We start from the raw sequence: 27,371 nt of genomic DNA, 5'->3' as shown, positions 1-27,371 counted from the left end.
GATAGCTTGCTTTGTGAAAAGAGGATATTGTTCACGCCCCCTCCACCCCACTCTCTATCCAGTTCTGGGTGAGTGAAGCCTCTTAGACAAGCAGCCAGGGATATATGATCTAATCTCAGCTAGGGCTAAGTGGGGGGGCTTTGATATCAAGTCTTCTGTGGCCCCTCACAGGTCTCTCTGAGCCTGGAATAGCTTCCATCTCAACACCGTTACAGACAAGGGGTGGGTGAGTGTATGTCTTTCATATATGTGTAGCTCTCAGAAGTGGCTTAGTGCCATGTTCAAGCGCTATATTTAAAAAAAAGCTTTCAATAAATGTAGGCTTTGTCTTGTAGGGGATATCCCAGGATGTGTAATTTGTTATCGCCAGACCCTCAACTTGAATTTACTTTCTTCAGTGTCATGTGAAACAAGATGGCTGCCAAGCCCGCTGCCACCAGGAGGGCCCTGGGAGTTAAACGCTCACCCTGAAACATGCAGTGATTTGAAGGTCTCAGGTTTGAATGTTGGTAAGGCTGACTCCGCCCTCCAACCTGACATCAGTAACTAGGCAATAAAAACACCTGTCATTCACAGCACTTCCAAATGCAAAAAAAAGTGCCATAAAAAGCATTTTATTATTATTAGATATCTGTTCTCCAAGCAACGGAAATCCTCAGAAGGCTGCTTGCTTCTGAGTTTCGGCAGGGTATGCTTTAAGGGGCATATTTATCAAAGTTTTGCATCGCCCCATGCAAGGTAGCGCAAATGTTAAACAAAAACCTAAAATGATATTTACCAAACCAGGCAAGGCTATCTTGCGTGGCCCTGCGTTGCTTGGTAAATCTGGAGTAACAAGCAAGTCGCTGTCTTGCGTTACTGTGCCCCAGAGCCTTCCATGGCCAGAGCGGAGGCGTTCCCACACTTCCACCCATGGATTCTGAAGCATTCAGTGCTTAATTTGTGCTTGTTGTTTCCAGTGCTGAGCACCAGCACTTATTTTTGAGGGACGGGGCTTATTCTTCTGCCTCAAGCATTTGCTGCGAGCAAAAGACACATATGGGAGAGACGGATGAAGGGAAAAACAAAAATGCTTCACAAAGAGAGAAAGTAGAAAGCTGCAAGAGTGAGCAGAAGGGGCAGGGAGTGGCTTTTCATGGATTGAAGAGGCCCGAGATGGCTTCAGGATTACGCTTCCTCAGTATTCCCTGATCACACATCTAATTGCAGCAGCCGCGTGTTTGAGGAGGGCTTTGAGCACCGGCACCTTTTTATTTACAAATTAAGCACTGGAAGCATTCCCAGATTTACCAAGGCTGTTAAACATGGGAATGCTTCAAAATGCTACACGTACCTTTGGGAGGCGTAAAGAGGAGAAATATGGTTTTTGGCCTCATTTTTCCTCTTTCTACGTGAGTTGCTTTCTGCAGCACTTGTCAAAAGAGGAAAATGCCTTAGAGGATTGCTTTTGTGCAGGAAGGTGTCCCTTCTTGCACAAAAGCAATCCTGCATTCAATGCAGGCACCCATGCACCACGGTGCACCATTCTGCGAGGGTGCCAGCATTGACGCTAGGCTGCATATGGGGCACCAGTGCTAGGAAAGGATATTAATGCGTTGAATAATGTCAGACATAGTGCATTCTGGCCCTCTCCCGTCACGCAATGCAGAGCAACATGGTGTCTTGCTGGGCTGAGTGCCATTTTGATAAATCTGACCCTTAACGTTTACCAGTTGGAATCGGCTACTCTTTCAACCAATTTAAGTAATCCATGAACTATCACTCTCTAAAGAAATCCCTTAGTAGCGCCATAAAGGTTCTTATACCTCCAACATTACCTGAAAATACATGTATGTAATTGTCTGAGGGCCCTGAGATCCATAACAATGCATCAAATCACTGGTTCTGAATGTTGTTTTTAAATGCTTACACATATATATGATATATAATGCTGCTATGTAATTATCGGTAAGTAAATATATGCAAATATATGCAAACCGTCATTTGACTTTCTCACCTTTAAATTATTTTATCCTAACTTCAGCTGTTAAGTTAACCCCCAAGGCCCCTACACTTACTGGAAGCTCTTATATTTCTACTTAATTTGATCCATTTCTTTCTTCATTAGCTTCCCAGATGGTGTCAAAAACCCATAAACCATTGCACAAGGCTATCTCCCAAATCTCTCGACTCCCACATCTACTGTGTATTTATATGTCTCGCCAACAGCTTCAGTTTTTTTTCTCTTCTCAATCAAACAGGATTCTTATAAAGCGCGACTACTCACCCGTAGGGGTCCCAAGGGGCTGAGTGTGGGGGTTAGTGGGGAGTGGTGGATCTGCGGTTTAGTTGAAGAGTCAGGTCTTGAGGTCCTTTTTGAATTATGGCAGCGATGGAGATTGCCTGAGGTGCCGAGGCAGGGAGTTCCAGGTCTCCGCAGCGGGGTAGGCAGAGGATCTTCCTCCAGCTCTGGTCCTGCGAATCCGTGGGATGGTGGCCGGGGCCTTTTGGGCGGAGTGGAGATGTCTGGTGGGAGTGTAGAAGGAGAGGCAGTGGTTGAGGTATGCAGGTCTGGTGTTGTGGAGGGCTTTGTAGGCGTATGCGAGGAGTTTGAAGGCAATTATTTATTCGATAGGTAGCCAGTGAAGGTCTCTCAGGTGGCTGGTGTTGTGGCTGCGGCGTGGGATGCTCAGGTGAGTCCGGTGGAGGCGTTCTGGATGCTCTGCAGTTTCTTTAGGAGTTTCTGGGTGGTGCCGGCGCAGAGTATTTTAAATATGCAGATCGCTGCCCCCTCTCTCTGCTGCTGTTTTTATACCCTACTGAATGACCTTACATGCCCCCCTTGCGTTCTTCTACTGAACCTGTTCCCTTAACGTACCTGTGTGTCTCCCATAGCGCCAATCTCCCTCATCTACTGGTTATATCCCGCGTATGTTTATAGGTCTCTTGGATTTCTTCTGCTTCTTTCCTCTTCTATAATTACACTCCCCTGTGCATCCAAATATCCACTTAATATCAGTCTCTGAGTCTGATCTGTGTCATAAGATCCCAGGTCTTATTAGACTTGAGGTCAGGTGCTTTGCATCCTGACATCAGTCACTTGATCCCATGCGTTCTCCCAACCTGATATCAGTCACTTGATTCCAGGCACGCTGCTGTCATATCAGTCACTTGATCCCAGGTGTGCTTCCACCCTGATTCCGGTCACTTGATCCCTTTTCTACTGGAACTCGGATATCAGTCACTTGATCCTTGGGGTGCTCCAATGCTGACAGCATCACTTAAGCCCAGGTGCGCTCCCATCTTGACATCAATCACTTGTTCCGGGTGCACTGCCACCCCGATTTCAGGCACTTGATCCCAGGTGTGTGCTCATCGTGATATCAGTCACTTGATCCCAAATGCACTCCCACACTGAGATCATTCATTTTATCCCATGTACACTCCCTCCCTGATATTTCAATAGAAACCTGGGGAGCGCCCTCTCTGATACGATTCTTTAGATCCCAGGTGTGTTCTTCTTCACACACTGATATCGCTCACTGAATCCCAGGTGTGCTTCCACTTTCCAGCTCAATACCAGTCACTTGATCCAAGGTGAGCCGTCATTCTGAAATCAGTCACTTGATCTAAGTGTGCTACTATCCTGGTCTCTTGTCACTTGATCCCAGCTGTGCTTTCACCTTCTGCCCTGATATCAGTCACTTGATCCCAGGTGCACTCTCACCCTGATATCAGTCACTTGATCCCAGGTGCACTCTCAGCCTGATACCTGATATCAGTCACTTGATCAATGATGAACTCTCACCCTGATATCAGTCACATGATCCCAGCTGAACTCTCACCTTGATATCAGTCACTTGATCCCAGGTGCACTCTCACCCTGATATCAGTCACATTATCCCAGGTGCACTCATGCTCTGTTATCAGTCACTTGATCCCAGTTGTGCTCCCTTCCTTACATCTATTACTTGATCTCTGCTGTGCCCCCACCCTGATACCAGTCACTCGATCCCAGGTGTACAGGGATCCTGATATCAGTCACATGCTCCTAGGGCCCATATTTATGGAATGTTAGCGTTGCCTTAGTGTCATTTTTTGTTCCGCTAAAGAGGTGCTAACTTAACTCTATATTTACATTTTGACGTTAGATGGGTCTAGCGTCAAAATATCTGAGTTAACGACATTTTTAGGAAGCGCCAACCCACCTTGCATCGAATTGCGACAATGATATGCAAGGTAGGCGTTCCCTTCCTAAAAATGACGCTAACCCCCCAGCGCCATATTTAAAACCCGATGCTAAAACGACGCACACTAAGGAGGCAGACCTAAAGAATGATGCTAAGGCCAATTATCATCAAAATTTAACGCCTGGTCAGACCAGGCGTTAAAGTGCTGTTAGACACATTTCCATGAGGAAACACCACGGAGTCACCACAATGGGCATATAGATGCCCACCCCAACCCCCAGGATCACCACCACCCACACCACAGTGACAGTACAGGAGAAGGGAGCCCATCATAGGTAAGTATACATGCTTGTTTGTTGTGTGCCACTGGGGCCCACTTACATGGCTGGCACTGGTTATGTTGGGGTTGTCCTGGGGACACTGGTCCCCTGTGGTGGACTTTGGGGTTGTGGTAATGTCTCCTGTCTATACTTAGACAGGGAGTAATTTTTTTCTGCTTGTGAGACAAAAAATTACGCTAGGCTGACTAGCAACAGAAGTTTTGCCGCTAATCAGTCTAGCGTCATTTTTGGCCCACTAGTGCCATTTTCCCTAATGCCACCCATCACCGGCTAGCGTCTTTTTTTTTTTTTAGATGCTCACCATTCCTTAGCACCGTCGTGCGTCTTCTCTTAAATATGGCGCATGGATGACGCTAGGGAATGGCGTCATCTCATGGTAACATTTTTTACGCACAACTGCGCTAGCACAGTTGCGCGTCATTTTTCATAAATATGGGCCTAGGTATGTTCCCATCAAGATAACTGTCACTATATCCCAAGCGTGCTCCCCACCTGATAATTTAAACATTTTCCCGGTCACAGGGGCAAGTGCTTGTGGCCCCCGGTCATGTATCTACCCTGTTATTGGCTGGAATGGAATCGCTCCCAGCCTCTGCTGCACCGGGACGGGGGTGATCCCCAGAGATCAAACCTCTCTCGGGGATCCCCATGGCAACCCACCAGGCTCAGGACCAAACACCGCAGGGGGTGATGGGAAGGCAAGATTGAAAACAAAGAAAATCAAATGTGTTGAGCTGCAGGAGAGCCCAGGGGGAGGCCCAGAGTGAAGTAAAATGAATGTATTAATAGACGCCGCTCTTGGCAAAAAGATGCAATAACTTCCCGCGCGGGATCAAAACCACACAGCTGCCAGAGGGAATTCAGCATTAAATCACCGGAATGGGAGGTTATTCTAGGCTTCTGTCGCCGTGATCAGGCCGTGGAGAGGGGGCCTGACATGTTCACGGAGGGCTGAGCAGGGAAGGGCAACCGGGGGAAGATTCCACTTTCGCAACTTTTCATTTTTCGTGAAGTTCTCAAAGCTTTAAAATGTACTGAAAATGCTGCTAATATTAGTTTTACTGAGTTAAAACCGTCCTGGAAGAGTCTCTTCCAAACGTGTTTTTATCATTTTTTTCGGATACATCTTCAAGCAAATGTTGCCGAAATTTAAAACAACCTGGCAAACTTTTCAAACTGTTAAGTGCAAAGTTTGCCAACTTTGCTGAAGTGTGAGGATTAATTTGGGGCCTTTTTGTCGGTGGGGTCCTGTGGTGAAGCTTCGGGGCTGAGCTGGGTGGAGATGGGACATTGAAAGGAAGGGGCAGAGGTTGGGGGGACGGATAACATTCTTGTAGGAGTCACCTGGTGCAGGGAAGCACCCCCGTGCCACCAAATAGGAGCAGGGGCTTCAGGGAGCCCAGTCTGCCAGACCGCTGTTACAGGCCATACATTGTTCTTAGTCTGAAATCTAAATCCTGGCTCTGCTCTGGCCTGTTCCTGCACTTGGAAGGAACATAGTAGTGAAGTTCCTGCTTGATTTCTTGTGAGTTGTGCTAAGCACTAAAGGCCATAGTTATGTAGCTGTACCCCTGTACTAACGCACAATGTGCAGCCTTGCACCAATGCAGGCACCATGGTGTAAAGGTGCCTGATTTGCAAACAGGAATGTTTTTCTGCAGGAAAGGGACACCTTCCTGCGCAAAAACAATCCCCTGAGGCTTTTTCCTCCTGGGTGCTGCAGAATGCAGCACGCAAACAAAGAGGAAGAAATGAGGAGACATAAAGATATTTCTCAACCAGTTACATCTCCCTTGGGGAGGCAAAAGGTTTTGACAGATTCTCATGGTAAATCTGGGAATGCACTAAAATCCAAGGGTAACACCCATGCTCCACTCATGGAACACCTTCCTGGGGCAGAGAAATGCAGAGTAATGCAATGCAGTGATTTGTGCTAACTTGCATTCCTCTGCATTTATGAAGCCATGCAGGGCCACACAAGGTGGCCTAGCGTGGCTTGATAAATCCAACTTAGGTTTTGCGTCGCCCTTGCGGGACGCAAGAGTGATGCAAAACCTACATAAATTTGCCCCATAGTGCTCACAACCATAAGACACTGGAGAGAGATCCTTCCCTACCCAGGGCCCAAACCTGTACCGATCAGCTCTTACCTGGCGTGCAGAAGTCACATCACTGCCAGCAAAATGACAAAACAGTTGATCTTGGGCAGAAACACTTGACAACAGGTGAGTCCATGGTCAACACTTTTCTGGCATGTGCACTTACAGCCTGAAAGCTTCTAGGAGCTACAGAAAGAATTCTCCTGGGATGATGCGTGACTCGGGCTCCCCTTCTTGCGGCACTGGGGTGGCTGGCAGGCACCTTACCTAAAGCCCTGTTGCATCACTGAAAATGAGCAGGACGTACGGTTTCAGTGAGGTTTCCTTGGGCTAGGCCCAGATGCCTCTGTCCTGGGATACTCTGAGCCCCAACAAGAGGGACTGCAGTGGCTTGTGCCGTACAAAGGGATCAGAGATCCACAATGATCTGTTGTGTGAGCACCAGGCCTGGCACAACAGCACGCCTGAGCTGGTGAGGGGGGCAAGCATCACACGGGCTTTCAATGTCCCTGAAATGGACCAGGCTATCAAGGACAGACGGGCTGAAAATATATGATCACCCAAAAAGATCTCAACCGCGGTTCTCAAAGAGGATGTATGACAAAATATTGAGGTCAATATTATCACCCTACAATGACATCACATCCGGGTCATTGCCTAGCCCTCCATCCTCATGGTCACTGCATTATTCTATGTTCACCTTTTTATTGTCTACCAATTGTATCTATCCACTATACTTACCTTTCCATACAGTGTAAGAGTTACAACCCTCATGTATATAATGCATTCCCTACAGTGGAGGTATAGCCTCTAAGATGGCCACACTGCTTCAGTCTGTAGTTCCACCGAAGTCGGTGCTTAAGCCCTGCAGGGTGTGATGGGAATATAAAGTTCAGTCTATCATGTGCCTCAAAGCAGCCTTCTAGGCACCTCAGCACTTCCCATCACTGGAGCCTGGTGAAGGGTACCCTGGAAGATGTAGACTTCCATTCACTTCTTCCCCTCGACTTCATATCAGAACGTCCTGCCTCCAAGTGTGAGGTGAAACTTGGCATGCAAGTGTTGGGTGTGAAGATATCACTTGGTTGGCACTGGCTCCACTAGAATGCATTAGCTGGTTGGTACCTGTACAAGCCATTACTTGGTTGGCTCTGCGTCCTGCAGAAATTATTATTTGGTTTGTGCTGGCTCCCGCGGAAGCCATTACTTGGTTGGCACTGACTCCATAAAATGCTTTCATTTGGTTGAGTCTGACTCTGGTAGAAACCCCTACTTGGTTGGCGTTGGCTCCTCTAGGAGCCATTATTTGGTTGGCACTAGCTCCTGTAGAAGCCATTACTTGGTTGGCACTGACTCTTTTAGATGCCTTTATTTAGTTGAAGCTGATTTTGGTAGAAGCCAATATTTGGTTGGAACTGGCTCCAGTAAAAGCTATCACTTAATTGGCAGTGGCTTTGGTAGAAGAAATTATTTGGCTGGCGCTAGAGCCTTGAGAAGTGATTACTTGGTTGGCGTTGTTCCTGAAGAAGCCATTACTTGAGTGGTACCATTATTTGGTTGGCATTGGTTCCTGCAGAAGTAATGTTTTGGTTGGCAATGGCTTCTGCAGAAACCATTACTTGGTTGGTGCTAGGAGCTGAAGAAGTAATTACTTGTTTGGCACTCTCTTTTAGATGGCATTATTTACTTGGCACTGGCTCTGCTAGAATTCATTATTTCATTGGACCAGATCCTGTAGAAGCATTTACTTGGTTTAAGTTGGCTTCTGTAGAAGCCATTACTTGGATGGCAGTAGCTTTGGCTGAAGCCAATACTTGGGTGGTGCTGGCCCCTGCAGAAGTCATTACATCGTTGGCGCTGGCTCAAGCCAAAACCACTATCTCGTTGACTTTGGCTCTAGTAGAAGTAAAATATAGTTGGGGTTGTCTTCTACAGAAGTCATTATCTGGTTGGCACTGGCTCCTGCAGAAGCCATTGACTGGTTAGTGCAGGCTCTGGTAGAAGCCATTATTTTATTTGGCACTAGTTCCTGCAGAAGCCATCACTTAGTGGCCCAGGCTCTTACGGACACCATTACTTGGTGGTGCTGGCTCTCGCAGAAGCCACTACTTGGTGGTGCTCTCTTACAAAAGCCAATAGTTGGTGGTGCTGGCCATTATTTGGTTGGCACCATATCTTGCAGAAGCCATTATTTGGTTGGCATTGCCTCCTTTAGGAGCCAATTCTTTGGTTGTGCTTGCTCTTACAGAAGCCGTAACTTAGGGGTGTTGGCTCTTACAGAAGACGTTATTTGGTTGGCTCCTGCAGAAGCCATTAGTTGGTTGGCGCTGGCTCCTGCAGAAGCCATTAGTTGGTTGGCGCTGGCTCCTGCAGAAGCCATTACTTGGTTGGCACCAGCTCCTACAGAAGCCATTACTTGGTGGTTCTGGCTTTTCCAGAAGCCATTGTCTGGTTGGTGGTGGCTCTAGTAGAAGCCCTTACTTGGTGGTGTTCGCTCTTTCAGAAGCCATTATTTGGTTGGCACCAGATCTTGCAGAAGCCAATGTTTGGTTGGCTGTGGCTCCTGCAGGAGCCATTACTTGGTTGCTTCTGGCTCCTACAGAAGCCGTAACTTGGTTGGCCGTGCCTCTTGTGAACAGCAAGAGGCCTGGTTTGGGGAGGGAGCTTCCTCTGCACTCTATCCTGCAAGTTCTGAGGGGTCAATCATGTGAACATGAGACCTCTCCCAGTGGAGACACTATTGCAGGCCAGTCTACTATCATATGTGTGTCTGTCAACCACAAAAACACAACCTCTCACAATCCTCCCTTCACGCCTGGATTTCAGGAACACGAAGAATATGCTTATGGAATTAACATATTAGTGATTATCAAAATGAGAGTGGTCCGATTAGGGTTACAGATCATTTTATCTGGCACCAAGTATGACTGTTTTAAAGTAATATCTGATGGCCACAGACATAAACAAGCTTCTTCCCCCTTGTGGCTTTGGATGCACATTACTTTGAACAGCACAATACAGCGAGGATCACCTGCAGGCAGGACACCTTCGGCCTGGAGACAGAGAAGTGCAAAAAAGGATAAAAACACAGGCACCAGGCCTTCTCCACCAATGCACACAGGATCTGGAAAAGCATCTCCCTCTCCATCAGGACCGCCCCAACCCTGGCGCAATTCAGGATAGAATGGAAGCAGTGATATTGTAAAGCCCGCTACACCATGACGCTGTAACAGTCCACTTCCACTGGTAAGCACCAAGGGGTCTATTTACGAGTTTGTGACGCTATGCAGCGAAACAGAGAAAGGGCAGGGATGTACCATATTTATTCCAATGTGGAGCATTCCCGTCCTTAGCCCAGCGCTGGCGCACAATGGGCTGCCTAGCGCAAACACGGGCACCATGGTGCAAGGGTGCCTGCGTTGCAGGCAGGATTGTTTTTGTGCAGGAAGGGACACCTTCATGATCAAAAACACTCCACTGAGGCATATTCCTCTATCTATGGCTGCAGAATGCAGCACACTTAGAAAAAGCAATTAACAAGGAGAAATGAAGACATTTCCCCTTGTTTCACCCTTCCTGGAGAGGGGTGTCTTTTAGGCGCATTCCCAGGTTCACCAGTTCTGGTACATCTGGAAATGCATAAAAATCCATAGGTGTTGCGTGGGAACACCCACACAGCACCTATGGAATGCCTCCCTTCCACAGATTAAGGCAATGCACTGATTTGCGCTGCATTACTTTACTCCAGATTTATGGAGCCACTCCTGGCCACGCGAAGTGTCCTTGCGTGGCTTCATGAATTGCATTTATGGTTTCTGTCACTCTTCCACCACCTTGCCTGGTGCAGGATTGACACAAACCACCTCGTCAAAAGGCTCCTAACTATCCATCCGATCCATAATGACTGTGTCAAGACACCAAGGCCCATATTTATACTTTTTTAGCGCTGCATTTGCGCTGCTTTTTGATGCTAAAGGGGTGCAAACTTACAAAATACAATTGTATTTTGTAAGTTTGCGCTGATTTTGCATAAAAAAATGACGCAAATGCGGCACTAAAAAGGTATAAATATGGGCCCAACTATCTGTCCAATTAGACATTAACTGTGCCAGAACACCAACTATCTGTCCAATCAGACGTTAACTGTGCCAGGACACCAACTATCTGTCCAATCAGACGTTAAATGTGCCAAGACACCAACTCTCTGTCCAATCAGACGTTAACTGTGCCAGGACACCAACTCTCTGTCCAATCAGACGTTAACTGAGCCAAGACACCAACTCTCTGTCCAATCACACATCGACTGTCCCTTTTCCTTGGACCCTGCACATCGCCCCACTGCCCTTATAGATAGGTTTCCACTATACAAATATCACATAGATGTAGTTACAGACCCAGAGACACAGCACGTCTGATTCCCATGAATGGAAAAACAAAGAACCATTCTATATGCTCCACCTGTCTATGGGTTACCTTAATATGTTGAGAAAAGCTGAGGCTGTAAAACATGTTAGGAACAGGTAAGTGCTCTTTTGTTTGTGAGAGGCAGATAAGCCTCTTATTCTAGCTGTGATTTCCAGAGAGATGCCTCAGCCAACACTCGACAGATCTAAAATCTCAAAAAGAAAGCCCCCTCTTCGGTTACTCGGATCAATATATACATCCACCCCCTCCCCCCCCCCCCCCCCACCCACCATCACCCCTCCCTCCACTGGTGAAGGCTGGTGACGGATGTCTGAAGTGAAACAGTCCCAGTTTCATCAAGAGGGTTGGACCATGATGAAAATATTGCACAGTGATTTAAAAATGTATTTCTATTGTCTGTGTGTCACTTGCAGGTCACCAAGTTTGAATCTCGGCAGAGGCTGCTCGGGTTCTCATTCTTGTGATTTTGATAAGAGGAACACCGAAATGGAGTAAAAATCCCACTTTTTACAGCACTACCATACTGCAAATCTGTGGAAGCTGGGCAATGTGGATAAAAAGTACTTGTAAAACTATAAAGCCTGCTATGCAGTGTGGATTGGAGTTGACTGTGGGGGATGAGCAAACAGCTTTCAATTCTTCACCTGAGTCTGATGAGTCTGTGGACCAATGCATCAGCTCCAGTTTGACCTTATGGACACAGGTTCAGGTCATAGCAGGTCCACTCAGCCTTTCATCCTTCAGAAGTCAATAAAATGTGTGCCATTGAGTTGTGTTAACAACAGACATTTGTTGTTCAGTCCCAAGAGATGAGCATGCACTTTACAAATGTACATTTGGCCAGATTTATCAACACTTTGCTCTGATGCAAACTGGCCCACAGTTGTGATTTGGGATTTATGTTCCAGTACAAAGCATATTTTGCACTAAAACATTGCTTATGTGCCATCTAACATTACTTTGCATCAAGGGGCATCCCTTGGTTGCAATGCTTAATTTGTAAAAGAATCACTGGCGGTGCCCAAAGCTCTGCTGAGAACCGCGGCGGGCACCAGCGGGCCAAACACCAAGGCTGCATAGTCTTGGATTCACATCAGGCCTCTTTAATCCGCTACAAGGCACTTCTCGTTCTGTGTCTTTTCACTTTGTGTGTGTGTGTGTTGTTTTTCCCTCCTTTGCTCCCTGTCAATATTTGATGAGGAAAGATTTGATGAGGGAGAAGTGTGGCTCAATGGTTAGAGCGGCAGACCCTGATGCAGAAATCTGGCCCAGGACCAGGGTTCAATTCCTGCCTTGGTGGGTCTTGGGCTCAATTTCCTCAGACCTGATAATTCTCACATTGGTGCCTAATCTAATTCATGGGTCCAACTCTGGGCAATAGCTTTCTTAATCTCCACAACAGCACTGGGATGCCTGGCTTCACCCTAGAGGTTGCCCAGGAGTGGGCACCTCACAGGGAAAAGCCAGGAGGGGTTCTACAGCAGTATGCGTACAGTGCCTTGAGACACTAACGGGTGAGTAGTGTGCTATACAAGTACGAAGTTTACTTGGAAAGATAAGTGCCTGTCCCCAAAAATGAGTACCAGTGGCCCCCATCGTCAACCACTGGCTCAAATGAAGCACTGCATGGGTGATATGTAGGCGTTCTCCCTCTTCCACACATTGATTCAGATGTACAGACCTATCTTTTCACATTTGTAAAACAGAAAATACTATTCCCACTTGAGGCAGATGGAAATTAGGAGAAAATATTGTTTTTACCCCAGAGTGTTCCCAGTTTGCACGTGTGCAACACATACAAACCGGGAAACGTTTAAAAATTAGTCTAATTGTGTGTTCTAGAATCTTGGGGCCAAGTGTATAAGGGAGTTGCATCACTCTTCCACGACGCAACGTGGTGCATGTGCGGCACAAAACTTAAATGTGTTTTATCAAGCCACGCAAGGCCACCTTGCATGGCCTTGAGTGGCTTGCTAAATACAGACTAAAGGAACACAGTTCAAATCGCTGGGATGCGTTACTCTGAACCAGGGAGGCGTTCTATGGGTGCTGCATGGGTGTTCCCAAGCGACTCCAATGGATTTTGATGCATTCCCAGATTTACCAAAAGACGTAGGAGTTTCTTCCTCTTTCTACATGTGTAGCACAAATAGAAAGAAGAAAATGCCTCAGGGGATTGGTTTTTGTGCAGGGAGGTACCCCTTCCTGCACAAAAACAATCCTGCATGCAACCGAGACACCCTTGCACCATGGTGCAAGGGCGCCTGCATTGATGCTAGATAGCCAAAAGGGCACCAGCGCAGGGAAAAGGCAGGAATGCCCCGTATTATATTAAATACGGCGCATTCCTGCCCTTTACCTGTCACAGTGCTGTGCTGCGTGACTTTCTTATAAATAGGCCCCTTACAGTATAATAGTGTGTTCTAGACTCACACAGGCTCCTCTGCAGCATGGTTGCGTGGCGCGAGGCATCCTGGGAGTGCTGAAGAGCGCAGCAGCACCTTGTGTTAGTAACTGACCTACTCTCGGCCTTTCACACAAAGTAGAGCAGCAGCTGTGCACTGCTGTGTGAAATAATGGCAAGTGCGCCCCTTTGTGTTAATGAAGAGGGTGTAATACCGAGGGCACTGGAATTATGTGGCAGGGGAGGGCCAAATTATGCGGCAGTTGCGTACATCAAGCAACAAGAAGAGCCAAGTCATGCAACATGATGCAGCACATTTTGTGATAGTATTACTTCATTATTTTGTCATTTTCAAACATTTTAACACTGTATGGGCATTGTTGGATCTCATTAATACCAATTTAGCACCCAAATATAGCAACAAAGACCAGTGGCGGCTTCTTAGCTATGGTGGAGGAGCGTCTCTCCCCGCCAGCAGCAGCAGCTGCAAAACTTTAAAAATAAAACAATAATAAACTATGTTTATTAAATAACTGTTTTATTTTTAAACGGACGGGGCCGGGGGAGTGATGAGCAGCATGCATGTGTCTTTGGCCGGCTGTCTCGGGCCGGCCAAAGACACATGCGCACTAAGCTCTCTCCAACACTGCACTGTGTTGCCGAGTTCGAGAGAGCAGACAAAGGCTCCCGGCTTGGGAACGCCAAGCCATGGCGCTCCGGCCAATCCTAACTCTGCTTTCATGCTGCCAGCAGCATGAGAGCAGCATTAGGATTAGCCACAGGGCACGCCGAGAGCCTGTGCCTGCACAGTGGAGCCAGAAGAGCGGCGCAGCGGCGAGGAGTCAGGTAAGTTGGGTTTTTTCATTTATTTTTTCTGTTTGTTTTGTTGTCGTTCCCCCGCCAACCCCGGCCCCACCCCCCCACCACACCGGCCCTTTTCTGTGCCGTGAGTCGCGACTGACAAAAAATGTAACTTTGCAAAGGGCCTTCCACTGAGCAGCAGTGCATGCACTGCATTTTTTGTAATTTTTGAACCGCTTGACCTAGAAACAATTTATTTTTGTTAAAATCTGCAGATTATGCATCAGATGGTGGATTATGTGGAAAATGCGTCAAATCTGTAATTATGCGAAAATTGCAGCGGACACACAATCGCATAATTCCAGGGGCCCTGGTAATGCCTCTTACTTCACCCTGCTCCAATTCAGCACCCCCAGAACTTTTTCACTGCCCGTGCACCACCCTGAGACATCCCAGGGGGCTTTCCTTATCCAGAGATTTACTGAGGCTGCGCATCCTCACCCTTGTAGTGCGACCCTACAGGCTGCATTCCTAAACTAGTAAAGGGTTAATTATATCTCTTGTCTTCAAACGTCAGCACGCGCACCCCTGCTGAGTGAATCTGATGTATGCAGGATCACACATTGGGAAAGGGAGGTATGCCAAGACCCTGTAACCACTAAACAGGTGCGTGGTTCACGTGTTTCTGGGAAGGTTTTTACTGAGAGTAAACAGGGAACGGGGGCATAAGGGGTGATCTCACTGACAGAGGGACAGAAAGAGCGGACAGAGGCTGGTGGGTGATCTCACGTGCCTCTCAAGGTGCCTTGGAGCAGGCTCGAGGTGTGATGTCTCCCTCAAAGAGGAGGCCTAGGGAGCCGACAGGGCGGAGGTGTATCTCACTCCCAGAAGAGACAGGGTCCGAGAAGTGATCTCACACTGAGTGAGCAGGCTCGAGTTGAGATGTCACTCTGAGAGAGCAGGCGATAGGGCAGGCTCGAGGTGTGATCTCACTCTGAGAGATAAAAATGCTATCACACCCACCGAGTGAGCAGACAACACTGGGCCGTGATTTCACCTTTAGAGAAATCAGGTGTGGGGGCAGACATTGCCTGAGACTTGACCTCTCTCTCAGAGAGCCGACCTGGTCTGAGATGTGATGTCACTCTCAGACACCAGGCAGGACTGAGATCTGATCTGTCAGGCAGCAGAAGTGGTCTAAGCTGTGATCTCACTCTCTGACAGGAGACAGGCGCTAAGCTGTGATCTCACTCTCTGACAGGAGATAGGCGCTAAGCTGTGATCTCACTCTCTGACAGGAGACAGGCTCTAAACTGTGATCTCACTCTCTGACAGGAGACAGGCTCTAAGCTGTGATCTCACTCTCTGACAGGAGATAGGCGCTAAGCTGTGATCTCACTCTCTGACAGGAGATAGGCGCTAAGCTGTGATCTCACTGTCAGAAAGGAGACAAGCTCTAAGCTGTGATCTCACTCTCTGACAGGAGACAGGCGCTAAGCTGTGATCTCACTCTCTGACAGGAGATAGGCTCTAAGCTGTGATCTCACTCTCTGACAGGAGACAGGCTCTAAACTATGATCTCACTCTCAGAGAGGAGACAAGCTCTAAGCTGTGATCTCACTCTCTGACAGGAGATAGGCGCTAAGCTGTGATCTCACTCTCTGACAGGAGATAGGCGCTAAGCTGTGATCTCACTCTCAGAGAGGAGACAAGCTCTAAGCTGTGATCTCACTCTCTGACAGGAGACAGGCGCTAAGCTGTGATCTCACCCTCTGACAGGAGACAGGCTCTAAGCTATGATCTCACTCTCTGACAGGAGACAGGCTCTAAGCTATGATCTCACTCTCAGAGAGGAGACAAGCTCTAAGCTATGATCTCACTCTCTGACAGGAGAAAGGCGCTAAGCTGTGATCTCACTCTCAGAGAGGAGACAGGCTCTAAGCTGTGATCTCACCCTCTGACAGGAGACAGGCTCTAAGCTGTGATCTCACTCTCTGACAGGAGATAGGCGCTAAGCTGTGATCTCACTCTCTGACAGGAGATAGGCGCTAAGCTGTGATCTCACTCTCAGAGAGGAGACAAGCTCTAAGCTGTGATCTCACCCTCTGACAGGAGACAGGCTCTAAGCTGTGATCTCACTCTCTGACAGGAGATAGGCGCTAAGCTGTGATCTCACTCTCTGACAGGAGATAGGCGCTAAGCTGTGATCTCACTCTCAGATAGGAGACAGGCTCCAAGCTGTGATCTCACTCTCAAAGAGGAGACAGGCTCTAAGCTGTGATCTCACTCTCAGAGAGGAGACAGGCTCTAAGCTGTGATCTCACTCTCAGAGAGGAGACAGGCTCTAAGCTGTGATCTCACTCTCAAAGAGGAGACAGGCTCTAAGCTGTGATCTCACTCTCTGACAAGGAGACAGGCTCCAAGCTGTGATCTCACTCTCAAAGAGGAGACAGGCTCTAAGCTGTGATCTCACTCTCTGACAGGAGATAGCCGCTAAGCTGTGATCTCACTCTCTGACAAGGAGACAGGCTCTAAGCTGTGATCTCACTCTCTGACAAGGAGACAGGCTCTAAGCTGTGATCTCACTCTCAGAGAGGAGACAGGCTCCAAGCTGTGATCTCACTCTCAAAGAGGAGACAGGCTCTAAACTGTGATCTCATTCTCTGACAAGGAGACAGGCTCTAAGCTGTGATCTCACTCTCTGACAGGAGATAGCCGCTAAGCTGTGATCTCACTCTCTGACAAGGAGACAGGCTCTAAGCTGTGATCTCACTCGGAGAGCACAAAGGGTCTAACGTGATCTCATTGTCACAGAGCAGGCCTGGGAGCAGACAGGGGCTGAGAAGGTATCTCACTATCAGAGAGCAGGCAGGGGCTGAGGTGTGATCTCACCCCATTCCCCTTCGAGGCCCTGAGATGTGCCCCCCCCCCCCCCTTCCAGGCCCTGAGAAGTCATCTACCCTCCTTCCCCCCCCCCACGAGATGTGATCTCCCCCCTCTCTCTCCAGGCCATGAGATGTGATGTGATCTCACCCCCCCAGCCCCTGAGATCTCACCCCCCCCAGACCCTGAGATGTGATCTCCTCACTCTCCCCCTCTAGTCCCTGAGATGTTATCTCACCCTGTTCTGAGAGCAGACAGGGCCTGAGATGTGCCCCCCAGCCCCTAAGATGGGATCTCACCCCTCCTTTGGGGGCGCCTGACAGCAGACAGGCTCAGAAGTGCTTTTTCTTCGCCTCTGGAAAATGCCACTTGTTGAAGTATTTCACGAGGCTCCTGGAATGAGGAGTATGCGTGAAATGTCGGCTCTGCTGATGTCACACGCACATAACTCTATACCACAGCCATATAACATGCCGGGGGCACTGGAAACTGTAACCACAATGAATCACTGGGCAATAAATCACACCCCGGTGGCCCTCCCACCCACTGGCAGCGATACAGGAGGTCAGACCCCAGCAGCAGGCGAGTGGGCTAGCAGGTCGCCCCCAAATGTTCCCCATCCCTCAACCTCCTCCCCTCCCGCACCATAACCCGACAACCCCCCGCAGACTGTCCTGAAGCTAAGAAGACCCCCAAATCCTGCCTTGAGGCTGGCCACTCCACTCTGTGACCTCCATCGCACAGCGCTTAGAATACGCACAGAAGGGCAGCTCTGAGACAGACTTCCTGTGGGAAAGACCACACTCGGGTCCAGCAGGCAAAGGAGCAGCAGGTGCAGTGACATCAGGGCCTACGACACCCCATCCACCCTGTAGTGCCCCGAAGCTGTCTGAAGTCCATCGTCCTCCCTCCCCCGATGAGCCCACCCATCCTCAAGTCCTGCTGCACTGTCCACAAAGTCCTCTCTCCACCTTTGAACACAGAGCTCGGAGTGAAGCTGCCAGTCACTGATTGCCACACCGGAAGCCAAGGTCATGACCTTTTCAAACACCGGGCGGCAAACCTTCCCCTGCTCTCTAAACCTGCAAACATTCACTTTTCGGGGAAAGGCACAGGAATTATGCGGTTCTGCAGGCGCGGTACTGTCCGCATAATTACGGATTTAACACACATCTCCTGCAGAACCTGCAGATATCAACAATATTTTTTTTAGTTCAATAGGTTCAAAAGCTATTAAAATATGTCACAAGTGGGGCTGTTTAGGAGCGGAACCCAAACGAAGAACTACAGGTACTGATTGCTGCACTCAAGTCTTAAACTGGCACTGATGAGATGAAGCCCAGTGCTTAATTTGAGCCGGTGCTTGCACTCTGTGACACTCATTTTTGGGGAGCGACACTTATCTTCCGCATCAGACTTTCAGCCAAAGCAAGAGATAAAAAAAACATAACGGAGAAAGGAAGAGAAAGACAGACCAACAGTGGCAACAGTAAAAGCAAGATTAAAAAGAACCTGGCGGATTGAGAAAAAGATGCGGGGAGAGTCTGAAAGAGGCACGGGGTTGGATTAAGACTACCAAACCTTGGTATTCTGCACACCGATAATCGCAGTGCCCCGGCACATTTCCTTTCACAAATTAAGCCCTGCCCATACAGTAATACCAGGTGATGAAATGACAAAACAGCAAAATAAAACTGACAGGTCTTGAAAAATTATGCAGCATAATTTGCTTTTTCTGGTGACATAATTTAGTGAAACCTGCCTCATAATTTGATTTTATGTTGCCACATCTGTGGTCCTGAGTATGTTTCCAGCTCCATCTGCCTGTCCAGGGGGCTGGCCTCGCCTCCTTCAGTGCCTGTCAGGGGAGGACCAGATCACACAACCCTCTCTCAACATCTCTCCTCCTCTGCCCTCTCCTGCCTTCTGCTGGGCCCTCTCGAGCTCAGCCTCTCTCCGACTCTCAGCCGCCCTGTTGATGTCTCGCCCTCTCTATTCACCCCCTCTCTGCCTCCATCTATCTATTTAATCTTTCCTCTCTATGTTTCACTCACTACCTCCCACTGTCGGCATCTCTAGGTCTCTTTCTCTCTAGAACGTTCTCCGTGTGGGCCTACGTCACTCTCGCTCCACCTCTAGGGTTCTATATGTCTCTCTCTCTGTCTCACTCCCTATCCCCTCTCTCTCCTCTCTGTATGTCTCTCCTCTCTGTCTCCAGGCCCGGTCCTAGCAGGTGGGCCACCCCCACCCAAACATGACCTTTGCCCCTCCCAGTAACAGCAAAAGAGGCCACAGAGGAAGCACCTGTTAAGTGCTCCCTTCATGTCCGCAAATGTGATTTTTTTGTTTCACTTTTGTTCCCTTTAATTATCAGTCAGGGGGCAATAAAAAATCTCTAGAATATATTTTATAGTACATTTTTTATAACAATAGCTGTTTTACCTGTGTCCTGATAGGGAGAAAAATACCGCTTTTAGATGATGTTCCCTATTTTTCTACAATCCGAGGCAAAACTGGGTATGCCCGTGAAAAGCAAACAGCCCGGAGGCGACCTGAGTTCACGTCCGAGGCGACCTGCAGTGGGAGGCGGGGGCTTACCTGCCAACGATGCAGCAGGTGCAGTGGCACCAGAGCCCAGGTTGTAGTCTACCTCCAGAGCTGTCGAAAATTGGGCACACATTGGCCCACCCGAACACACCCTTGACCCCCATCCAGGTGTAAATTCCTGGAACCGGGCCTGTCCGTCTAGCTCTGTCTGTCTGTGTTTATTTTTTTATTTTTTATTTATTTTTTTCTCTCTCTATCAGCAGTTCTTTTCCTTTCTCTGTTGCTGCCCCCATCACCTCTCCTTATAGTTCCTTTCATCATTCTGCCATCTGTCTCTCAACTCCTCTTCATGTCTCTGTGTCTTTTTAACCCTCTCTTACCCGTCTCTTTATCTTTTCGGCAGTATCCCCCTCTCGCGCGCTTTCTCTGCCCTTATCTTTCCTTTGTTTTTCCTCCTCCCGTTCTCTTCCCACCGTTTTCTATCACACACCCACCTCTCTCATCGTCAGGAGGGAATATTTAGCGATTAACAAACCCAAAGATGGCCTCGCGGCGCTAGAGTTCAAGGGAACTTTCCGGGCCCCCTCTCTCGCCCCCCCCACCCACCCCGTCAGCTCTATCCCCTGTCCCTACCGCTGCTCATCCTCTCTTCTTTTCTTCCTCTCTTCTGTCTCCTTCTCTCTTCCTTTCTTCTCCTCTCCTCTTCCTTTCCTCCGCTGTCCTCCTTTCTTTCCTTCCTGCTCTCTCCTCATCTCTTCCTCTCTTCCCCTCTTCTCACTTCCCCTCCGCTCTTCCTAATTCCTTCATTCTCCCCCTTGAACCCCCCGGCCCCTCCTCTCCTCTCTGGCGTTCCCCAGGTTCTCTCACCTTCAGTCTGTGTCCCACCCCCACTTGTGTCCGACCCCTCCAGCCCCCCCTTTCCGTCTCCTCTCTTCTCACGTCTTCTCTCCTCTCGTCCTCCTTCCTTTTTTCTTCCTTTTCACTTTGTTTCTTCTTGTTCGTGTCTCAGCTTCAGTTCCCACGCGCTCATTCTTTCACTTTCTAAGTTTTCCTTTCCTAGACTTTTTCCCGTGTTCTCTTTTGCGTCTCTTCATTTCCTCTGCCTTTTTATTGTATTTAGCTTTGTTTCCTTCTTATTTTTTTAGCTCTTTCTTTTTCCTTACCCTTTCTCATTTCTATCCACTTTCTTTATCTCCTCGTCCGTTTATTTCTTCCTTTCTTACCCGTACTTTCCGTTCTCTCTCTCCTAGCTTCTCTCCGGTGCTCGGTTATGCTTCCCTCTTCTGTCCCTTCCACATCCTACCCCGCCCCCCCCCCCACCCCCCCAATCGCCCTTCCTCTCTGCTGCTCTCTTAACCCCCGTAGGTGTGTAAGCACCTCAGAACAAGGCATACATGTAAAGGGGGTGCTAGCAATGAGGGGTTTATTTGTTAAAAAAAAAAAAAAAAAGCTGAGGGGGGGGGAGATTTTGCCAGGACCTGCTGTGGCACCTTAGAGCCCCGCTGTGGATGAGCACTGAGGCTCCTGGTGTGATCAGTCTCACCCCCCACCCAACTTCCTGCCTCTTTACTTCCCTCTCGCGGGCTCTTCCTCGTTCCCACTTTCTCTCTCTGCCGCGTGTCTCTTTCCCCGCTTTATCTCTCTCTCTCTTCTGGATCAAAGCTTGATGGTGAAAGATAATCCATGATCCCAAAAACGAGTGCTGGTGCGCACCACCGGCACAAGTGAAGCAGCGCCTCGAGGCATGCATACACGCCGAACTGTGGGAAAAAGGCGCGCGCGCTACGGGCTGTAAACACTGATGTGTTGGACTGAGGTGCAGGGCCCGGGGGTGAAGACAGCGCGCTGTAAGCGGGGGCACAGGCCGCCGTGTGTGTGTAAATAAAGGTGTAAACAACCAGGTATCGGAGTGAGTAGCAAAGCACTCCGAGGCGCTGTAATGAGGCCTACTTTTTGAGTTGCACGCGCGCGCTGCGGCGCCTCCGAGGAGTAAATACTGAGGTATGCACATGAGGTGCAGGGGTGTGCGAGCGGAGCGCGCTGCACACCCCGCGCGCAGGTGTTAAAGCGCCTTGTAAACAAGGCGCTGCACGGAAGCTGCGTTAACATTGAGGTACAGACAGGCACGTGCACTGCCAGGGGTAAGCGGTGGGTACGGAGAAGTCTCGGGGCACACACACGAGGGGCACACACGAGGCAGACATCTGATATGCAAATGTGCTGAACACCGGGCTACTTAAGTCGGGTGTATGGTACATATACGAGGGACAGGTGTTGGTGCAAAAACGCTGCGGCTATTGTAGCTGTAAACGAGATGTACACACTGAGGTATATCACTAAGGGGTATACAAGAGATAGGAATAGTGACACATACACATCCCGAGGCGCGTAAATATAATGCACTTTTCGAGGCGTGTACACGAGATACGAATAATTAGGTACATTAATAAGATTATATATATATATATATATATATATATATATATATATATATATATATATATATATATATATATATATTGTGGACAGTGAGATAGACGCTATTGAGACGTGTGAGCAAGCGGCACATATTGAGGGATGTTAATAAGAGGTATGTGAGACATATGAATATTGACACCTGCAAATACCGAGGCGTGTGAATATAATGCACATTTCGAGGTGTGTACACGTGACAGGAATAGTATGAGGCATATCTATCTATACACACACACACTATCTATCTATATTATTATTATAAATATATATATATATATATAGGATGGCTGGTGATATATACAGATCTTGAAGCGTGTACACGAGATACGAATAGTACGGTACATTAATTATTTTATATATATATATATATATATATACACACACACACACATAGTATGGATGTGAAATATACAGATCTTGAGGCGTGTACACGGGGTACGAATGGTGAGGTACATTAATGAGGTATGTATATACGAGGTAAGGTACATTAATGAGGTATGTATATACGAGGTATGGGTGTGAGATATACAGCTCTTGAGGCGTGTACACGAGGTATGCATGTTGCACTGAGACACGTAAGTGAGGCAGCACATCTGATCGGGATTTTGAGGTATGTAAATTAAGTGTAGGCATTGGGTAGATAAATGAGGCGTGCAGATGAGGTGTGTATATTGAGGTATGTAAGCGGGGGTGGTGGGTGTATATTCAGAAGAGACTCACCCAGACTGCGCCTTCCTGGGCCGCCCGGATCTGGCCGTCAATCCGCTCAGAGTGAAAACCAAGCGCTACCGGACAGGAAACTGGGAGGGTCCAGTGCGGAGGGAGGGGGCCTCACAGCACTAGGCCCGCACTGATGGGAACTCCTGCGCCCCTCCCTGGGGTGCTGAGAGACAGGGGTCCGCCGCCACAATCCTGGCACCTTCGGGAGCTTGGAGAAGGACGTCAGACCGTGTGATCCTGGCCTCCCGGGGGCCGACAGACGGCCGCCCCGCTGTGATCCAGCCCTCCTGGTGCTTAGAGACGGGCTTAGAGACTGGTTCCTGCCCCCTTGAGGGCTGACAGACGGTGGGTGCCCTGCTGAGATCCTGGCACGCTGCTGGGATACCAGCAGTATGGTGTGATCCTCGTCCTGTCGGTGCTGAAAGACTTGTGCCTCTTGGCCTGGGGTGCTCGGAGCGGCGCACAAGTGTGAAGAGGTCCTGGAATTATCCTGTGACAGCACCCCCTGTGGTCGGGCGCCTCACCCACCTTCTAAGCGCCTTGGAGGTCCGAGGAGGCACCTAGCACCCCTGGGTGGTCAGAGGAGACAGAGGTGATCCTAGCACCCCTGGGTGGTCAGAGGAGGCACCTGGCACCCCGGGGTGGTCAGAGGAGACAGTGGTGATCCTAGCACCCCTGGGTGGTCAGAGGGGGCACCTGGCACCCCTGGGTGGTCAGAGGAGACAGTGGTGATCCTAGCACCCCTGGGTGGGCAGAGGGGGCACCTGGCACCCCTGGGTGGTCAGAGGAGAGAGTCCACTGCGGTGATCCTAGCACCCCTGGGTGGTCAGAGGGGGCACCTGGAACCCCTGCGTGGGCACCGGAGGGACCCCGCTGCCGTGCCCCCTGCACCCCTGGGTGCTGTTGCCCCGCGCTGTCTCTGGTCCTCGGGTGTCGCCCGGCGGTGCCCCGGCTGCTCTTCGCCGCTCCAGCGCTGCCGGTCCTCACCCCGGGGTCCCTCCAGCAGGCTCTTGCCCCGGTGCCCCTGCTCGCCGGTCCTGGCCCGGTGGCCGGGTTCAGGTGGGACCCCGGCGGGGCGGGGACCCCTGCCCGGGACTGGGGGTCTGAGCGCTGGGGGGGTTCAGGCTCAGCGCCTCTGCTGGGGGCGTCCCCTGCCCCAGAGGTGCTCCCCGCTGCCCCGGGGCCGCCGCCGAAGCTCGGCCTCTGTTGCCCGTTAGTTGAGTTGAGGGAAGACTCTGCCTGTGCGGTGCTGCAGATGCTGTGCCTCACTCCTTGCCTCCTGGGTGGGTTGAGGAGGGACTCTGCCTGTGCAGTGATATAGATGCTGTTCGTCGCCCCAGCCCCACCGGCTCTGATCAGAGGTGGCCCTGGATCCGCGCTGCTGCTGTTCGTCGCCCCAGCCCCACCGGCCTTGCTCAGAGGGGACTCAGGCTCCGCGGTGCTGCAGATGCTGTGCCTCACTCCTTGCCTCCTGGGTGGGTTGAGGAGGGACTCTGGCTGTGCAGTGATATAGATGCTGTTCGTCGCCCCAGCCCCACCGGCCTTGCTCAGAGGGGGCTCGGGCTCCGCGGTGCTGCAGATGCTGTGCCTCACTCCTTGCCTCCTGGGTGGGTTGAGGAGGGACTCTGGCTGTGCAGTGATATAGATGCTGTTCGTCGCCCCAGCCCCACCGGCCTTGCTCAGAGGGGGCTCGGGCTCCGCGGTGCTGCAGATGCTGTGCCTCACTCCTTGCCTCCTGGGTGGGTTGAGGAGGGACTCTGCCTGTGCAGTGATATAGATGCTGTTCGTCGCCCCAGCCCCACCGGCCTTGCTCAGAGGGGGCTCGGGCTCCGCGGTGCTGCAGATGCTGTGCCTCACTCCTTGCCTCCTGGGTGGGTTGAGGAGGGACTCTGGCTGTGCAGTGATATAGATGCTGTTCGTCGCCCCAGCCCCACCGGCTCTGATCAGAGGGGGCTCGGGCTCCGCGGTGCTGCAGATGCTGTGCCTCACTCCTTGCCTCCTGGGTGGGTTGAGGAGGGACTCTGCCTGTGCAGTGATATAGATGCTGTTCGTCGCCCCAGCCCCACCGGCTCTGATCAGAGGGGGCTCGGCGGTGCTGCAGATGCTGTGCCTCACTCCTTGCCTCCTGGGTGGGTTGAGGAGGGACTCTGCCTGTGCAGTGATATAGATGCTGTTCGTCGCCCCAGCCCCACCGGCTCTGATCAGAGGGGGCTCGGCGGTGCTGCAGATGCTGTGCCTCACTCCTTGCCTCCTGGGTGGGTTGAGGAGGGACTCTGGCTGTGCAGTGATATAGATGCTGTTCGTCGCCCCAGCCCCACCGGCTCTGATCAGAGGGGGCTCGGGCTCCGCGGTGCTGCAGATGCTGTGCCTCACTCCTTGCCTCCTGGGTGGGTTGAGGAGGGACTCCGCCTGTGCAGTGATATAGATGCTGTTTGTCGCCCCAGCCCCACCGGCCTGGTTCGGAGGGGGCCCTGGATCCGCGGTGCCGCTGCTGCTGTTCGTCGCCCCGTGCGCTGCCGCCTCTCTGCGCTCCATACTCATATGAGGCCCCGCCGAGCCCCGCGCCCGCTGCTGCTCCGGGGAGGGGGTGTCAGGTTCCAGCCTGGCCCAGTCACCTGATCACCGCTCTTCTCACCCGGGGCGGGGGTATCCGGGGAGGAGGTGGGGGCTGGGAGGGGGCAAGAGCTACCCAGACCCACCTCCCCTCCTGCGGCTCTGCATTGCCCATAACCTGGCACACAGACTGCGATCAGGAGGAGGTGCGGGGGGGGGTGCAGAGGCGTGGGAGGTGGTAAAAAGTATCCACCCATCTGGGGTCCGGAGTCTCCCCCACCCCACCTGCCCTCTGCACCGGTCCATAATGTGGCATACTCACTGCACGCCCTTGGGGGTTGGGGAGGCGGGGGTGATGGAGAGATCACACCCACCCAGGCACGTATTACCACTCTGTGATGTGTTAGGGGCGAAGTGAGAGGTAACAGGGGGGCTGTGGTGGGGGCGCACCTGCTTCCATGAGCTTGGGGTCCAGTGGAGGGGACGAGGGCATCATCATCAAACTGCACCTCTCCCCCAGCAGCCACCCTGCCCTGGTCCACGTCGGGTCACAGAGAGGAGAAGAGGGGCGATACAAGGGGGGGGGGGGGGAGGCGGTTAGAGAAAGCGGCCCCACCGACCCAGGGCCACCCTTGCTTCTACATAGCAGCCTCAGCCCCTATCCTGTGTTAGTGGGCACGACAGGTAGTGGGCCCTGGCCACGCCCACCCAGAGCTGCCCTACTGTACACCCCACACACATGCGCGCGTCGCATCACAAGCCCACTTCGCCCAAATGATATTAAAATCCAGACTAGGGGAACTCTGATAGTATGACCCTCCCTAGTGCACCGAGGTACGTGAAGGGTTCACAAGAGAGTGCACAGACGGTATGAACCTCACTTGTGCACCGAGCTGCTGCTGCCTGTGCGTGGTGCTCTGCATGAAGGGCTCACAGAAGGGTAAGCAGACAGTATGACCCTCCCTAGTGCATCGAGGTACGTGAAGGGTTCACAAGAGAGTGAGCACACGGCATTACCCTCCCTAGTGCACCGAGCTGCTGCTGCTTGTGCTGTGGGTGAAGGAATCACAAGAGAGGGGGCAGACGGCATGACCCTCTCTTGTGCACCGAGCTGCTGCTGCTTGTGCTGTGGGTGAAGGAATCACAAGAGAGTGAGCAGACGGTATGACGCTCTCTTGTGCACCGAGCTGCTGCTGCTTGTGCTTTGGGTGAAGGAATCACAAGAGAGGGGACAGACGGCATGACCCTCTCTTGTGCACCGAGCTGCTGCTGCTTGTGCTGTGCACCGAGCTGCTGCTGCTTGTGCTGTGGGTGAAGGGTTCACAAGAGAGGGAGCAGTCCGTTGTGCACCAAGCTGCTGCTGCCTGTGTGTGGTGCTGCGGACCAAGGGCTCACAAGAGAGTGAGCAGACAAGAGAGTGAGCAGACAGTAGGACTGTCCCCTGTGCACCAGGCTGCTGCTGCCTGTGTGCGGTGCTGTGCAGGGAGGGTTCACAACAGAGTGAGCTGTTACTATTACCTGTCTCTCGTGCACCGAAGACTTGGGGCCGTATTTATACTCTGGTTGCGCCGAATTTGCGTCGTTTTTTTCGACGCAAATTCGACGCTAAACTAACGCCAACTAACGCCATATTTATACTATGGCGTTAGACGCTTCGGGCGCCAAAGTGCCCGGAGTGTGCGTCATTTTTTAGCGTGAACCCCTTCCTTGCGTTAATGATATGCAAGGGAGGCGTTCCCGTCTTAAAAAATGACTCCCAGGCCTTTACGTGGTATTTATACTCCCGGGCAAAAGAGACGCCCGGGAGTGGGCGTGGCTAAAAACGGCGCATTTGCGCCGCTTTTTAACGCCTGGGTCAGGCATGGCGTTAAGGGACAAGTGGGCTCAAAATGAGCCCAGAGTGCCCTCCCCTGCCCCCAGGGACCCCCCCTGCCACCCTTGCCCACCCCAGGAG

The 27,371-nt window shown here is 50.8% G+C and overlaps 1 protein-coding gene across 1 annotated transcript in view; it reads right to left on the bottom strand.

Moving 5' to 3' along the window:
- ARTN (artemin) overlaps nucleotides 1-22,970 on the bottom strand; it is a 122,128-nt gene extending 99,158 nt beyond the window's left edge. Inside the window, exon 1 of the mRNA XM_069227821.1 lies at nucleotides 22,865-22,970. The gene's annotated coding sequence lies outside the window, so the exon portion shown is untranslated. The remainder of the gene's footprint in view (nucleotides 1-22,864) is intronic.
- Nucleotides 22,971-27,371: the final 4,401 nt, after the last annotated feature.

This window comes from Pleurodeles waltl, chromosome 4_1 (assembly GCF_031143425.1).
Source record: "Pleurodeles waltl isolate 20211129_DDA chromosome 4_1, aPleWal1.hap1.20221129, whole genome shotgun sequence".
NCBI lineage: Eukaryota > Metazoa > Chordata > Amphibia > Caudata > Salamandridae > Pleurodeles > Pleurodeles waltl.
Note: the sequence above shows the minus strand (reverse complement) of the source record. Positions and strands in the feature narration are given on the sequence as shown.